General features: G+C 41.2%; 1 pseudogene; it reads left to right on the plus strand.

Moving 5' to 3' along the window:
• Positions 1 to 128: 128 nt before the first annotated feature.
• LOC116811075 (large ribosomal subunit protein bL32m-like) overlaps positions 129 to 13528 on the plus strand; it is a 47303-nt pseudogene continuing 33903 nt past the window's right edge.

Below are 13528 nucleotides of genomic sequence, written 5' to 3' on the forward strand. Positions count from 1 at the left end.
GAACTACTGGCTCCTGGTAGAGTATGAGCACTTAACCATGGGACCCCAAGTGACCATGCACCTGAGCTGCTCACCCTGGGCCTGTGCCATCTTATCCACCAAACCATAAAGTCAGGCAGGCAATGACAATGCTTCGTCACCAAAGGGCAGTGGTCACAGGAGATCAGACCGGAGCAGGTCTTGCAGGCACAAGTGAGTTACAGGAGGCTCACCCTCCCCGTAACACCTTCTCCTGCCCCATTGCTTGCCCTCCCTCAGCTCACACCAAGGGCCTTGTGCGGAGTTCCCAACAACCAGCTTCCCAAATAAGGAAAAAAGCCCAGGAGCATGGTTTGCAAATGACACACATGATAAGCAGGAACTAGCTGGAGGCTGAGCTGTGGTGCAACAGCTGCACTCAGGTGTGACCCTGACGGGAAGTAAAAAAAGGAAATCCTCTTCAGAGTCAAAACTCAACAGCCTCATCCATGTCCCTACAAAGGACATGAACTCATCATTTTTTATGGCTGCATAGTATTCCATGGTGTATATGTGCCACATTTTCTTAATCCAGTCTATCATTGTTGGACATTTGGGTTGGTTCCAAGTCTTTGCTATTGCGAATAGTGCCGCAATAAACATACATGTGCATGTGTCTTTGTAGCAGCATGATTTATATTCCTTTGGGTATATACCCAGTAATGGGATGGTTGGGTCAAATGGTATTTCTAGTTCTAGATCCCTGAGGAATTGCCACACTGTCTTCCACAATGGTTGAACTAGTTTACAGTCCCACCAACAGTGTAAAAGTGTTCCTATTTCTCCACATCCTCTCCAGCACCTGTTGTTTCCTGACTTTTTAATGATGGCCATTCTAACTGGTGTGAGATGGTATCTCATTGTGGTTTTGGTTTGCATTTCTCTGATGGCCAGTGATGATGAGCATTTTTTCATGTGTCTGTTGGCTGCATAAATGTCTTCTTTTGAGACGTGTCTGTTCACCCACTTTTTGATGGGATTGTTTTTTTCTTGTAAATTTGTTTGAGTTCTTTGTAGATTCTGGATATTAGCCCTCTGTCAGATAAGTAGATTGCAAAAATTTTCTCCCATTCTGTAGGTTGCCTGTTCTCAGCAAACTATCGCAAGGACAAAAAACCAAACACCGCATGTTCTCACTCATAGGTGGGAACTGAACAATGAGAACACTTGGACACAGGAAGGGGAACATCACACACGGGGGCCTATTGTGGGGTAGGGGGAGGGATAGCATTAAGAGATATACCTAATGTAAATGACGAGTTAATGGGTGCAGCACACCAACATGGCACATGTATACATATGTAACAAACATGCATGTCGTGCCCATGTACCCTAGAATTTAAAGTATAATAAAAAATATATATATATAAAAAAAACTCAACAGCCGTGCATGTGGTTGGTCTCTGTCCAGAAAGTGACCTGGCCAGGGGCACTGATCAATACAGATTGCGTCTGCCAGATAGAGACTGGGAAGGAACGAGATTGGAGAATTGATAGCAATAATGACCATGTAATAAAATACTTAGAGTACTCATTATGTGCAAGGCACAGTTCTAATTGCTTTGCCTGCATATATATGAGGAGCAAGTGGACAGATCTCTCAGGATGGGTTGTGTGGGGATATCTGTGTCCCACGTGAGTACTCACTAAAAGGAGCATAATTACCCAGCCCTTGGAAATCTGTCAACCTCTTCTCCAGACACCCAGTGCTTGTTCAATGAGCCAATGAAGAAAGTTATCATAGTAGAAGGGATGGATGTTATGCACCAGTTCAACATTGATTTACCTTCACTTACGTTGCCTTGGCTATCAGCACTGCTGAGTGCCCAATCTCTCAACAGCAGAAACCCCAATATGTCACCATTCCCTAGAGAGACCAACAAGTCTTTGAATGACAGAAGTATTACATCAGATCCCCTCCATCATGGAGCTGGCATTAATTTATCCTCACTGAAATAATCACATATTCTGGAATGTATTTGCCTTCCATTCCTACAGTGCGTCTATCAGCACCATCATCCTTCAATTTTCTAATTACTTTATACAGCTTATATACCATTGCAATATCCCATGCAATATTTTTTTCTGATCAAGGAACACATTTCACAGTGAAAGAGATAAGATAATGGTCTCATGACTCTGAGGTTCTCTGTTCATATGATATAGACAATCACCTATAAACAATTGCTCTTACAGAAAGGTGGAATGGCCTATGGACTATATGGTTATGGTGACAATTAGGAAATAGTTTGTGAGATCTAAATGCCATTCTATAGAATTCGGTATGTTCTCTGGATTAACAACCCATATATGCTGCTTTTTCTCCCATAAACAGAATATTGTATGTCTAGAAACCAAAGAGTAGAAATAGGAGTAACACCTGATGCCAATTCGGTTAGTAAAACTTGCAAAACTTTTGATTCATAGGAAGTTAAGACTTCCATCTGGCCATCTGGAGCTCCTCATGCCATGGAATCAATGGGCAAAAATGGGGAGAGTGAGGTTCCTGTGTTGGCTTGGATGAATGATTTTAATTATCAAGGGGAAATGGGGAGTCTGCTATACAATGGGATTGGGGAGAGCATTTTCTGGGACCTAGGAGATTCACTGTGTGACCCTAGTTCTGCCGTGTCCAATGGCAAAAGTTCATGCAGATTTTAATGACTCAATAAAGGTGGGACTTCTGAAAGCTCAGATTCCACATAATCATTGTGGAGACAACTGCTAGGGTCCCTTAGGAGCATAATACACAACTTGAACAAGGCATGTTCAAGATTACTGTGCCTGTGGAGAAGGGCTCAATGTACCTTTTATGAGTCCTGGGAAACCACCCGGGTGCTTTCATTCCCACCACATCCAGTGATAAAGGTTAGCCAAAGAATACAGTAGCCATACACATACAGGACCACAAAGAGCCTCACCTTACCAAGAAAATAACTATGACCAGCTAAGGTACTTGTTAAAGCAAGGGGAACCCATGGATTCAATAGAGAGAAAGGGAAGTCAGAAACACCAGCTCTGGTCTCTGGACAAGATGTAATAAGGACTACAAGCAGTTTCCTTATTTCCTTCTTTTGCTCTCTCTCTCTGTGTGTGTGTGTGTGTGTGTGTGTGTGTGTGTGTGTTTGTATATATGCATATGCATACACTTACTTCCATTCTCTTTCTTCATCTTCACACTATATATTGTAGAATATAGTGTGTGAGTAGTGGTTCAACGTAAAATTTAGTTTATAGCTTGCAGCATATCTAGAAGAAATCGCAAGGTGACTAGAAGAGGAAAGGATATCACCTAAATTCTTGGACTTAGAGCCAGAGATAATAGAAGATAATATTTGAGATAATATCCTTTTCAAGAAGGAGTGACAAGTGATTACATATACTTTAGTAGCATTATGTTGGAACAAGGCACTTCTGGAAGTGTTAATTTAGGGAAAAGCTTGCTATCTATTTTGCCATCATAAATGTCTGGTCTCTACTAAGTACTTCTTGTTTTCTTTCCTTTTTGTTTTCTGGCTACCCATTATTCATATTCTATCTTGTTTTATTCAGTCAAGGCAAAATACTACTCTAGGGCATTCATTTTCAACGGAGGTGATATCATCCCAAACAAGTGAAAGTTTGTCCTTCATGAGAAAAAAATCTTTGCTATTGGAATGGATTCTGGCCCTCTAAAGCTCAGCCTTACTTGACAAAATCTTATTCCTTCTATATAGTTTGTCTTGTTGGGTTTTCTTGGGTATCACATGAACAGCACTGACATTGAATTTACTGAAGATATGCTAAATGTATGGAAGATCAGTGGTACAGAGCCATGTTGAATAAATGATTCTGATTGGAGGACTTTCTTTCAAGTACTCATTCTTAAAGTCCTATTCCAAGAGTTGACCTGCTGCCTATTGTCTGCCATTACCTAATTTATGTTTGATCCTCAGTGTTTTTATCTGTTATTCAAGTTTTGATAATTAAATATAGAGTAAATTTAATTGTACAAAAATCATTCAGTTCATCACTAATTGTGTTAAGTACTGAACAGAAAGAATGTCAACAATATGTGAATGACTATCTTCAGCTAGCTATATTAAAAGTTATTTTGTTTTAAAAACATTTTTTAATTTTTAATTTTTGTGGTTACATAGTAGGTGTATATATTTATGGGATACAGGAGATATTTTGATACAGGCACACAATGTGAAATAGGCATATCAGGGAGAATGGGGAAACCATCCCCTCAAGCATTTATCCTTTGAGTTACAAGCAATCCAATTACACTCTTTTAGTTATTTTTAAATGTACAATTAGGTTATTATCGACTATAGTCACCCTGCTATACTATCAAATAGTAGGCCTTATTTAAAAGTTATTTTTTCTAACAAGCAAAAGTTAAAAGTTACTTTTACTAACAATTTTTAAGAAAAAATTTTAAAATTATTACACATTTTCTGGAAAAATAAAACTAGGGATAATTTTTAAAATTTAACTTACAAAGTTATTATTATTATGTAGTTATACAAGTTGCTAATGTACATATGTAATTTGACACATTAAAATCTATATAGGTAAATAAATTATATTTAAAGTTGCTTGGCAGATACAGTTATAAAATTAAATGTTAATCGTTTTTTATATTTCTAAATTAATTAAAACTTTTATTTAGTTATTGTTAACCCTGTATCGAACAAAAAGAGTAACTTTTATACTTACTTTTTCTAGGTATAAAGTGCAAATATGCAAATAGTTATTAAATATATAATATACCTGTGATATTAACATTTTAGGGGGCAATAATGAAAAATAGGTGGAGAACTACTTTAGTGGATCTGTCCAGCCCTAGCAAAATGGTAGATACAATCTAGAATTACTTGGAATTTAATTAATAATATACTGAAGGAAAGACTGAAAATTGTGGGAGTTCATTCATTATAGTAACGGCCTACAGGTTGATAATGGTGGCAAAAACATGAATGAGAGTGTGTTCCCATTTCCTCTGCTATTCCTTCTTCCCTGATCTGGCCACTTTCTACTTGCCTGGAACTAGACTTGCTCTCATTCTCCCTGTCTCACCTATGTTCAGTCCTTAAATCAGGAGAGTGAGGTGTCAGGCACTGTTCTAGGTGCTGGCTACTGAGTGGTGAAGAAGGTCCCTGCTCTTCTAGATCTCACATTTTAGAGAAAGGATGACAGTCACAAACAACCGAATAAATACATGAACAAAAATCATTTCACAAAGTCAAAAATACTTTGAAAACAATTTTTTAAAAAAGGACAAAGGTAGTGTAATGGGGTGAGGATGGAGAACAAGATGAAATAGGTTAGTTAGGGAAGGATTCTCCACGGAGGTGAGAGTTGAGGTGAGCCTGAATGACAAGAAGTTGTCAGTCATTTCATGAGGGCCCAGAGGCATGGCATCCCAGGGTGACAGATGAGCTTGGTGTATTCAAGGGAATTCAGAAAGAAGTCCAACTGGAGGCAGCAAGAGGAAAGACTGGTACTAGATGAGGTAGGAAAGAAGTTCTGGAGTAATATAGTGTAGGGCCATGTCAGCCATAGAAGGGATTTAGCTTTTATTCCAGGTACAATGAAAAGCCATTGGAGGGTTTTGAGCTGGGAGTGACGTGATCTGAATTTTGTCTTTTAAAGCTTACTCTGCCTGATGTGTGGAGAATGGGTTTTAGTGGGAGCAAAACTGGAAACAAGAAGGCCACCTAGGAAGTTAGTTACGAGACCAGTTAGGCAGTCCAGCCAAGAGACCATGATAGCTTGGGCTAGGATAGTGATTGTGGAGAAAGATATGTGGACAGTTTTGGAATAAATTTTTACTTGGGCAGCACTATCAATCAAACTGATCCCATTGAAATTTATAGAGACTCCATCCAATAACAGCAGAATACACATTCTTCTCAAGCTGACGTGGAACATGAACCAAGATAGACTGTATTCTGGGCCATAAAACACACCTTAACAAATTCAAAAGGCCGAGTGTGGTGATCACACTGGCAATCTCAGCCCTTTGGGGAGGCTGAGGTAGGAGGATCGCTTGAGGCCAGGAGTTCAAGATTAGTCTGGGAAATATAGCGAGACCTTGTCTCAACAAAAAAATAAAAAATAAAAAATTAGGTGGGCATGATAGCGTACACTTGTAGTCCCAGCTACTCAGGAGGCTGAGGGAGGAGGATCCCTTGAGCCCAAGATTTCGAGGTTGTAGTGAGCTATGATTGCGTCACTGCATTCCAGCATGAGTGACAGATTGAGACCCTGTCTCCAAAAAAAAAAAAAAAAAACCCACAAATTTAAAAGAATAGAAATCATACAAAGTATGCTCTCAGACCACAACAGAAATAAAATAGAAACCAGTAACAGAAAGACAGCTGGGAAATCCCCAAATATCTGGAAATTAAATAACAAATTTCTAAATAACATATACGTCAAAGAAGAAGTCTCAAGATAAATTTTTAAATATTTCAAATTAAATGAAAATAAAACCACAATTTATTAAAATTTGTGGGATAATAGAAAATCCCAAATAATCTGTGGGGGTGGGCACCACTCCTGGAATTAATGAGAATATACATAGCAAGGTCACAGGGTACAAGGTCGATACACAAAAAATCAATTGATTTCCTATATACCAGCAATGAACAATTAGAATTTCAAATTTTAGGAAAGCAATACTATTTTCAACAACAGCAAAACAATGAAATACTTAGGAATAAATATAACAAAATATATACTGGACCCAAATCTAGAAAACTACAAAACACCGATTAAAGAAATCAAAGAAATCTAAATAAAGGGAGAGCCATTCCATGTTCATGACAAAGAGGACTCAATGCTTTTAGGATGTCAGTTCTTTCCAACTTAATGTATACATTCAATATCATTTCAATCAAAATCTCAGCAAGCTGTATTGTAGACACAGACAAAATGATTCTCAAGTTTTTATGGAAAAGCAAAAGACCTAGCAAAACCAACACAATACTGAAAAACAAAGTTGGAGGATTTGCATTATCTAATGTCAAGACCCCACAGTACTATAAAGCTACAGTACAGAAGACAGTGTGATTGAATATGGAAAAATACAAACTGATTTTGCTCTGCTCTCACAGAACAATCAACAAAGGTTTCTGTGACCAGATGTGTGGGAGTACACAAACTAAATGAGCAATCAGTTTTCTAGTGGACACCAGATGAATGTCCTCTAATTTTATGTAATTTTGATACTAACTACCCGGAGATGGCGTCAGATCTTACAGGTTGAGAGCTGTCTCCAAGACTGTCACATCCCCTCCCTGATCCCTACTTCCGCCTTCAGATGTGACTCGGAAGCTCCAGGTTACTGTATCAGTGTTTTTGACAAACTGGCTATATATTGGGTTTCCACAACCCCCTCACTGAGTTCCACGAATTTGTTAGAGTAGTTCACAGAATTCAAGGAAACGCTTACTTACATTGATTAGATTTTTTGTTTTTTTTTTAGTTAAGCAATCATTTTATTGCTTGAGTACATAGACAATTTATGCGATCAGGGCAGAGGCTGTGGATGACTCATATTTCCAATCAAGAGGGAGGACTCACTTGGTGTTATAATATCGGGCCAAATGATGAATCCGGCTCTCTATCAGAATCAGATAGCATTTAGCATTCTTATCTGATTCATGAGGGAGTCAGGCCCTTGGCCAGTTTGTCAATCTGCTCCTTCACGTCATCGGAAGTCAACGTCAGCCACCAGGAGCATGCATGCGACCCATGATGGCAGCGGTCAGGCAGCAAAAATTCCTTATTACAAGGAATATTACAAGGGATATAGATGAAAAGATGCAAGGGGCAAGGCCTGTGGGAAGGGGCACAGTGCTTCACACCTTCTCCAAGTGTGCCACCCTCCAGGAGCCTCCATGTGTTTTGCTATCTGGAATCTCCCCAAGCTCTGGCCTTTTGGGTTGTTATGGAGGCTTTATTATGCAGACATGATTGATTAAATCATTGGTCATTAGTGATCAGCTGAAACTTCCGGGCCCCTCTCCCCTCCCCTGAGGTGGGGAAATGGGGCTGAAAGTCCCAACTCTCTAATCCTGCCTTGGTCTTTTTGGGGACCAATCCCCAATCCTGAAGCTACCTAGGGGCTGTTGGCCATCAGCCAACTCATTAACATATAAATAGACATCACTTTGGAGATTTTAAGGATTTTAGGAGTTGTATGTCAGGAAATGGGGAAGACCAAATATACATTTTATAATAATCACCGTGGTGTTAAAGAAAGAATGCATACAGAGATCAATAGAACAGAGTGGAATATATTTTGAGGTAAAGCCAATAGGACTTGTTGGAAATACGAGTTGTGGAAAAAAAAGGAATAAAGGACCACCTGTAAGAGATGGGGGAAAGATCAGGTTAGAGAATGTAAAATGTCTTCCCAACTTTAAGTTTTAATCAAGGATTTTCGGGTCTATGATTCTTTGAGCTGCCCCCCATATTCCTCATAACACTACAGCTATTCTTGGGGCTGAGGTCTCCCTAATTACTGGCCCCACACCTCCAAGCTCAGCCTCCCTCCCACTTCCCTTTCCTCTTCTATGGAGGGGGTGTTGAGGGCTCTGCCAGTGGCAGCCAATGAGCAGGGTGAATGCTGCCTCTAGTCTTGGTTTTAAGAGGCTTCCAGCTATGTGTGTCAAAGATCCCAATGCCCTACAATCAGTGTGTTAAGGAAGCATGAGACAAGCTGGGGAAGGGAAAGAGAATGAGTGAAAGAGAAAAGAAGATGAAGAAAGAGAGATGGTGGAGGGGAGGAAAAGGAAAAAAGAGTAAGTGACCTGTGGGCATGTGGGGAGGGGAGCAGGCCACAATGGCACACCTGGGGCACAGAGCATCCAACACTGCTGGCCTCTGCCTATGGCCACAGCAAGACCCCCTCTTTATTTGCAGCTGTTAAGAGAGCAAACGGGCTGTTATTGGGAGACATAGTCCTCTGTAGTGACTACATCTGGTCAGGGTGGGAGGATGGATGAAGAGGAATGGATGCATTTAGAGAAGTGGTTCTAAACCTTTTGCTGAGTCACAGACCTGTCTGAGAATGTGATGAGATGAAAGCAATGGCCTGCACACTCTCCCCAGAAAAATGCCACTAGACATCATCACATCAAATTTTGTCTACAATTCAGCATGTTCATGGATGCTCTGGAATCCTCCAGGATCCATGAGCCTATGTGTCGAATCTCTGACTTACAGAATATTTAGGAGATAAAAATCAACATGATTAGTGATGGATTGTATGTGATGGTTGACAGAGTGGGTCGGAGAGGAAGCCTGGGTTTAATGGCTGAGGTAGCTGAGTGGATGATGGAACCATTCACTCAGACAGAGAACACCCAAAGAGGAACAGGTTTCTGGGGAAAACACTGAATTCAGTTTTGGACCTGCCAAATTTTAAGTGTCTGGAATGTCCAAGGGGAGATTTCCAGGAGGCAGTTGTAAGGGAGGAGACCACTCCTCATATTGTCTTATGCCCAATTTCTGCCTCCAAATAAAGAAGAAGTAAAAACTAAAACCCAGAAATGAAATCCACAGGCAGACAGCCCGGTGCCGCACCCTGGGCATGGTTAAAGATTGACCCCTGACCTAAACTAGTTATGTTATCTATAGATTACAGACATTGTATGGAAAAGCACTGTGAAAATCCCTGTCCTGTTCTGTTCCATTCTAATTACCAGTGCATGCAGCCCCCAGTCACGTACCCCCTGCTTGCTCAATCGTTCACGACCCTCTCACACGGACCCCCTTAGAGTTGTAAGCCCTTAAGAGGGACAGGAATTGCTTACTCGGGGAGCTCGGTTTTTGAGACGTGAGTCTTGCTGATGCTCCCAGCCAAATAAAGCCCTTCCTTCTTTACCTCGATGTCTGAGGGGTTTTGTCCGTGGCTCGTCCTGCTACAGTTGGACATATGGATACGAAGTGCAGGAAAGAAATGTAGGCTGGAACGATAGAGTTGGGAACCATCAACATGCAGATGGTTATTAAAGCTATAGGAATGGGTGAGGTCGTCTACCAAGACCTCACAGAATGAGAAAAGGGCTGGACATAACCTTATCAAACAAAAACATTTACCAAAAGAGCCGAGAAAGAGGGGCCCACAAAAGGAACTGGGAAGTAGTGGCCATTGAGTAAAGAGTAAAGCCAGGAGAGTGCAGTGTCACAGAAACCAAGGGCAAATCTCCTTCCAAATGGAGGGGAGAGCTCAACAGTGCCAAATGTTACTCAGACAAGGTCTGATTTAAATCCACCAGATTTAGCAACAAGACCACTGGTGATGAGCACTTTCCATGGAGTAGTGGGAGTGGATGGCAAATGACAGTGGCTTAAGAAGGAAAAAGTGGAAGGCAAAATACAATGGGTTAAGAGGTGACAGACAAAAAAAGGATCAAAAAGCGAACCAGAGGTGAGGAATTATGGACAATAGTGCAAACAACATTTTTTTTTTTTTTTTTTTGATACAGAGTTTCACTTTTGTTGCCCAGGTTGGAGTGCAATGGTGCGATCTTGGCTCACTGCAACCTCTGCCTCCAGGTTCAAGTGATTCTCTTGCCTCAGCCTCCCAAGTTGCTGGGATTACAGGTATGCACCACCATGCCTGGCTAATTTTTTTGCATTTAGTAGAGACGGGGTTTCACCATGCTGATCAGGCTGGTCTCGAACTGCTTACCTCAGGTGATCCACCCGCCTTGGCATCCCAAAGTGCTGGGATTACAGGCGTGAGCCACCACACCCAGCTGCAAACAATATTCTGAAGCTACAGACAGTTCCTGGCTTACCATGGTTTGACTTATGATTTTTGACTAAGATGTGCAAAAGTGATATGCATTCAATGGAAGGTATACTTTGAATTTTATTTTTTCCTGGGCTAGTGATAGGTGGTACGATACTCCTGTGTGAGATGTTCAACATTATACTATAAAATAGGCTTTGTGTTGGATGATTTTGCCTTACTGTATGTTAATATAAGTGTTCTGAACACATTTAAGGTATGCTAGGCTAAGCTATGATGTTTGGTAGGTTTGATGCATTAAATGCATTTTTGACATGATATTTTCAACTTACAAATGGGTTTATTAGGACGTGACTCCATCAAAGTCAAGGAACATCTGTATTTGCCCATGACAGGGAGGAGATAAATAGGGCAGAAGCTAAAGAATGATGAGGAATTGAGTCAGTGTTTTTATTTTTAAATATCTTTATTGAGGTATAATTGCAATGCATAAAATTCACCTACTTTAAGTATACAATTAAATTAATTTTAGCAGGCTTACAAAGTTGTACGATCATCACTACAGTCCACTTTTGGAACATCTCTACCACTCCCAAAACATCCCTTGTAGTCCCTCTCTATCACACCAGACAGCCATTAAACTACTTTCTGGCTATGGATTTGCCTTTTAGATAGGAGAATTTCATATAAATGACATCATACAATATGGGTTCTTTTATGCTTTGTTTCTTTCACCAAGCATAATGTTTTTGAGGTTGAGGTTTAGTCATGGTGTATCATATATCACTACTTTATTGTTTTTAATTGCTGAATAGTATTTTATTTAATAAATATACCATATTTTGCTTAACTGAACTCACTGGTTGAATGACATTTGGGTTGTTTCCACCTTTTGGATATCATAAATAATGTTGTTATAACCACCCAAGTACAAGTCTTTGTGTGGACATATATTTCCATTTCTCTTGCCAGGTCACATGGTAAATTTAATTTTGACTTTTTAAGAAACAATAGTGAAGGATTTTTTTTTTTTAAGTTTCAAGAGACTTAGGCTGGGTGCAGTGGCTCACTCCTATAATCCCAGCACTTTGGGAGGCCGAGGCGGGTGGATCATGAGGTCAGGAGTTCAAGACCAACCTGGCCAAGATGGTGAAACCCCATCTCTACTAAAAATACAAAAAAATTAGCCAGGCGTGGTGGCGGGCGCCTGGAATCTCAGCTACTAGGCAGGCTGAGACAGAGAATTGCTTGAACCCGGGAGGCGGAGGTTGCAGTGAGCTGAGATCCCTCCACTGCACTCCAGCCTGGGCGACAGAGTGAGACTCCAACTAAAAAAAAAAAAAAAGATTCAAGAGACTTGAACATGTTTGAAAGCCACGTCAGAGAAAGGAAAAGGCTGAAAATACAGAAGGGAGGGAGAGAGGGAACTCAGAGATCAAGTTTCCTGAGAAAGTAGAAGGGAATGTGGCACAGAATTCAGGTGGAAGGATTAGTCAGCAAGAAAAGGGGCACCTCTTCCCCTGGGATAGGAGGGAAAGAGCAAAGAGTAGTTAGATTGGGATGCTCAGGAGTTTGTATGTACTCCATGTCAAGGAGTAGAAGACATTGTTGTCTGAAATCTTCTCTTTTCAATTCAGTAGGAGATGAGGTCACCTGCTGAGGGTAAAGGTAAAGTAGAATTATGGGAACGCTGAGGAGGATGGGAATTTGGCAGAGCGACCATAAAGATTTGGAGAACTGACCGGGAAACAAGATTGCCAGAGAGCATAGAGGGCCAGGTAGAAGTTGGGGAATGTGAGTTTTTAGTGGCTCCCGACAGAGCAATTTATGGGCCCAAGATTGACACAGAGAAGATGGAAGGTATTTTCATCTGCAGTTGGGGCTGTGATGGAAATCTTAGCTGTGTTATGTCATGTCATCCTTGGTTCCTGACCCTGCCTCTCATGGATCCCCTGGATTACCTGACACCCCTTTCTCTTAGGGTAGGTTGGCTTATGCTTTGAATAATAATATTTTATTTTATTTTACTTTTTTGAGACAGGGTGTCATGCTGTCTCCCAGGCTGGAGTGCAGTGGTGTGATCATGACTCATAGCAGCCTTGATCTCCCCAGGTTCAGGTGATCCTGCCACCTCAGCATCCCAAGTAAGTAGCTGGGACCACAGGTGCACAACAACACACCCAGCTAATTTTTGTATTTTTTGTAGAGACAGGGTTTTTCCCTGTTGCCCAGGCCGGTCTTGAGCTCCTGGGCCATCTGCCCATCTTGGCCTCCCAAAGTGCTGGGATTACAAACATAAGCCACTGTGCCTGGCCAATAACAGTTTAAAAGCCCAAATCTCAATGACTTGACACACACAAGTTTATTTCTTGCTTACGCAAAATGTACTGCAGGTCAGAACAGCTCCCTTCCAAGAGGTAACTAAGGCATCCAGGCCGATGGAAGCTCCACCATCTTGTGGCTCTCTCATCTAGTACCCGAGGCCTTTATGGATGTCATAGCAGAGGAAGAGAGTGCAGGAGGGTTGAGCACCAGTTCTCTGGCTCATTGGTCAGAGCTAGTTACATGGCTTCATCTTCCTCTAAGAGGACTGGGAAATTCAGCAAACAGTAATTGACTCTACCACATCTTTTTTTTTTTTTTTTTTGAGACAGAGTCTCGCTGTTGCCCAGGCTGGAGTGCAGTGGCGCGATCTCGGCTCACTGCAGGCTCCGCCCCCCGGGGTTCACGCCATTCTCCTGCCTCAGCCTCCCG

The sequence above is a fragment of the Hylobates moloch genome, unplaced genomic scaffold (genome assembly GCF_009828535.3).
Source record: "Hylobates moloch isolate HMO894 unplaced genomic scaffold, HMol_V3 SCAFFOLD_7, whole genome shotgun sequence".
NCBI classification, from domain to species: Eukaryota; Metazoa; Chordata; class Mammalia; order Primates; family Hylobatidae; genus Hylobates; species Hylobates moloch.